The sequence below is a fragment of the Suricata suricatta genome, chromosome 11 (genome assembly GCF_006229205.1).
Source record: "Suricata suricatta isolate VVHF042 chromosome 11, meerkat_22Aug2017_6uvM2_HiC, whole genome shotgun sequence".
Lineage (NCBI taxonomy): Eukaryota > Metazoa > Chordata > Mammalia > Carnivora > Herpestidae > Suricata > Suricata suricatta.
This window is the reverse complement of record NC_043710.1, coordinates 102,706,518-102,710,579: the sequence shown is the minus strand read 5'-3', so window position 1 is coordinate 102,710,579 and position 4,062 is coordinate 102,706,518.

Below are 4,062 nucleotides of genomic sequence, written 5' to 3'. Positions count from 1 at the left end.
ATTGAAGCGCTATATGTGAATTGTTTAGTCCTAACGACATCAGCTAAGCTTTCTAGCTTTACACATGCCCAAACCAAGATCCAGAGAGGGTGAGTTATTTGTTCAAAGTCACTCAGCTAGTAATTGGCAGAGCTGGGGTGTCATTCCAGGGCATCCTGGCTCCAGGGAGTACCCTTAACCATTCTGTGTTCTGCCCTGAATCATTTGCTCTTCCCAAGAATTCAAGAGAAGTTGTGTTCTGGAAATCCAGTACCAGTTACACGTCTAGTGATGAACTGTGGCACGGAGGGAGAGGATGAAGCGTAATTATGAAGGTCCCAGCTTCGGCGCGCATTGTGATTCATTGTGTGACTCCAGGCAAAGCTCCTTCCTCCTTGTCAGGTACTCCCAGCCTCGTAAAAATGGAATTAAAATTTTGAGGTGAAAATATTTGAGTCCCACAAGATTAAGACAATCTTTGTATAGGGGCCCCTGGGCGGCTTAGTCAGTCAAACGTCCAGCTCATGATTTCGGCTCAGGTCATAATCGCACAGTTGGTGGGATTGAGCCCCACAGTATCATTATCGCTATGGTGATAATTACTGCTTTGCAGTGAATTAAGTACAGGCCTGGGAATCATTTTCTCTGGGTCATCTTGCTGAATGAGATTGTTGGAAAATGCCTGCACGTACCTCAGGTTTTCTGTGCATGAACCGGACCATTTACCACTTTGTTGTTTTTTTTTTTTTAATTAAAAAAATTTTTTTTCATGTACCACTTTCTTGACGGCCTTTTCAATGGGCTGATGCTCCTGGGTCTACCTTGAGAGGACCACCTGCTTACAGGTCTCTCTCTCTCGCACTTGGCCTTCTCTTCCAGTGGGGTGTCTCTAGAGCTGATGAGCTTGAAGGAACATTTACCTGGTAAAGCCCCGTGGATGGTGAGGACGAAGCGATGTAGTGAATGTGAGCCAAGAGGCCAGAGAGCATGATAGCGATGTCATTCAGACTTCTTCAGAACTGACCTTTTCTGTGTGACATTGGGAGCTGTTACAAGCACAAGAGCTGATGTCTGTGGATCCCATCTGCTTGTGTTTCTCCGTATTCTTGATGCTTCGTCTGACAGGCATGGGCAAGTCTGACCCCGTCTTCCCTTGATTCACTGGATGAGTGAGCTGCATGTGGGTGTCAGAACTCTGTGCTTTCATACGGAGAATGTCACACTGTTTACTGAGTGTTGCTTTAAACCCACAGCCTAATCTCAGCTATTTCTTGTGGCGTTTCCCCGCCATTAGTGTCTTTAATGTGCTGCGGGATGGCGGGTGTGTGTATGTGTGTGTGTGTGTGTGTGTGTGTGTGTGTGTGTGTGTGTGTGTGGAGGAGACCAGAGGAGCAAGAGAGAGGATGCTGAACAGTTGAGTGCCACCGGCTGTTGGTGGTGGTGCAGCTGAATTCCAGGAGTCCAGCAAAAGAGGGGTCAGTTTAATCTGGCAAAAGCCTTCGCCAAATGGCGACAGACTTCCTGATAAGCAGTTTTTTAGCTGTCGCTGGCTTTTGCTGGACAGGTGGTGGCCTCCAAGGACTCCCTTCAATACTCTTCCTGAGAAGCTGCTTGTTGACATGGAAATTATTGTTGCAGATGTTTTTAAATCAATGACTTTGAAATGTTAGTGTGTGCACAGTAAAACGCCCTGCCCCTCTCTCAGGGATTCTGATTCAGTGGATCTGGGGTGGAGGCCAGGAATCTCCATTTTTCAACACACATTAGGTGATTCAGATAGCCCGTGGACCATGCTCCCCCAAAGACTTAGATTTTGTTCCAGTTTTCATTTGGCCCAGTTTCTGAAATAACCTCTCTTCTGCTGTAGGCTGTTTTAATCAGTTTCTTTATTGGAGGATTTATTAGCATCTCCACGTTTACGGCCTGCTCCTTTCTTACATCATCACAGTAACTAGAGAGGGAAGCAGAGGCAGGTAGCTCCATTTTATTGGGAGTGCGGGGGCGGGAGGGGGACGCAAGGCATGGGGGGAGAGGCAGGCCACCGTGAGTCAGAGGCAGAGGTGGGACCTGAAGTCCACAATTGATGACTCTAAAACCAGGCAATTTTCTGGGGCCTGTTTTCTCAGCTTGTAATTTCATATTTAAGCATAGTTACTCCTTAGGTATCCCATTCATTGTGCGTGGGTAAGGAAAGCATATCTGAGTTTTAAACAAAATCGCATTACTTAGTGCCAATTTTTGTCCAGCAGAGTGAGGCTCCTCTAAGCTCGAGCAAACATGTGGACAGTGATATGCGTGGGACTGGACTTGACGTGTTTCTTTCTGTATTTGCTTCCTCTGCCATTTCCGAAGACTTTTACAGCAAGTTTAAGGGGGCAGAATTCTCCTCCCCATCCCTGTAGGAACCCCCGCTGATCTAACTGGTAAAGTGCAAAATCCAAAACCCTCCTAGCTCTTTTTTCCTCAACCTTGAGTGGTATTTGGATCCATTTCTAAAGGAAAAGAAAATCGTGAAAACTCTCAGGCAACTTATTTTTATTACAATGTTACTTAAACTTGCAAATACAAAGTAGGAATATAATGTTCTTTTATTTATAGTTCTTATACGCTAGAAAACCGAGACAGATTTACAATTTAAATACAAATGAGACTGAATTATCCCTCGTATTGTGACAGTGGTCTCGCCTGTGAGAACTCGGCTTTTGAGTTCAAAGTGCCGGTGCCACCAAGGGACCCATGACACTGGGTGCTCTTGCTACTTTTCTGTTAGTAATGCTGCAGCAGTGAATTATCCCAGAATGGTAAAAGCACGGAAACCACATGCAAATGTAAGGACAGAAGTAGTGTGGCCACACTGGTTAGACAGTGGTCCTTCAGACCATCCAGAATACGCTCCTATCAATCTAAAAAATATTACCAGAATGAAAACCAAATTGAAGCCCTACAGAATACATCCGCAGACCTAATTAGAGAGATACTGTTCAGGTCCATTGGTTCCCAAACTTGCATGCTATCAAAGGCTCATCTACTGTGTGGACCACTGCGTTTTTTTCAGTCTTCTAAATTGCGTTTATTAAAATTTTGTTTTATTAATCAGACACATAGAATTACCATTTCAGAGCCTATGATCGCCCTATGTAGTTTATCACTCTCAGCTGCTTACATTGTAGCCCCAAACAAACAAAAACAGGGGACGCCCTAGTTCTGTGTGTCCTTAGAAGGGCAAATGAAAACTTTCCATGAAGTTTTCTAGGAAAGGACTCCAGCACCCTCACCGCCTCTTACTGCTGGCTTTGAGGACTCACGGAGTTAAGGGATGCCGGTTTAGCCTTTCTCTTACAGCAGAGTAGCCACTCCACCCAATCTGGAAGGATTAAAGCTTGTCCTAGTTTTGCGTGATTGTTGTACTTCTAGCATGCTAAAGACTTAAAAGAGGGAGGAAGAAAAAAAAAACCAGAAGGCACCATTCCAGTACTAAAGTGAAAAGAAACACAAAAACAAGAGAGCAGCATGTTTTTAACAGCTTGCATGGAAAAAGCGGAAAAAATATTGACTGGGGAGTTTGGACAGCAGCGTTCCTTTTCTCTCGCCGCCTGCGTTATTTGTCTTACGGAGCAGGAGCCAGATACAATTCTGGCTCGCAGGCCAGAGGAAGAGGTGGAGGGGTTCTGTGGAAGCTCGAGGCTACCGGGGAAACGAGGGCTGGAGACCCGGTGGCGCAGAGCCAGGACGAAGTCGGGGGAGGCGCTAAATCTTTTCCTCCTGCCCTCGGGCATCCTCTGTGGTCCAGGAGTCCAGGGAGCAGGGCTGCATCACACAGGTCGGTCCTTGGCCTCGTCAGCCCACCATGAGCAGAATGAATTCCTGCCCCTGTTTCTTTAGGCTGCGCAAAGGATGCAGAGGCTCCATTCGCTTCCTCAGCCCACCCTTCTTCTGGAGGGCAGACGTGCAGCCCCCGCAATGGGGTCCACGCAGGGGCCTCCACTTGGCGGGCCGGGACGCCGCTCCCCCACTTCGGCGGAGCGCGAGCGCAGGCCTTGGTTCCGCCGGCCTGGGCGCGGGGCGGGGCCTGGGCGCGGGGCG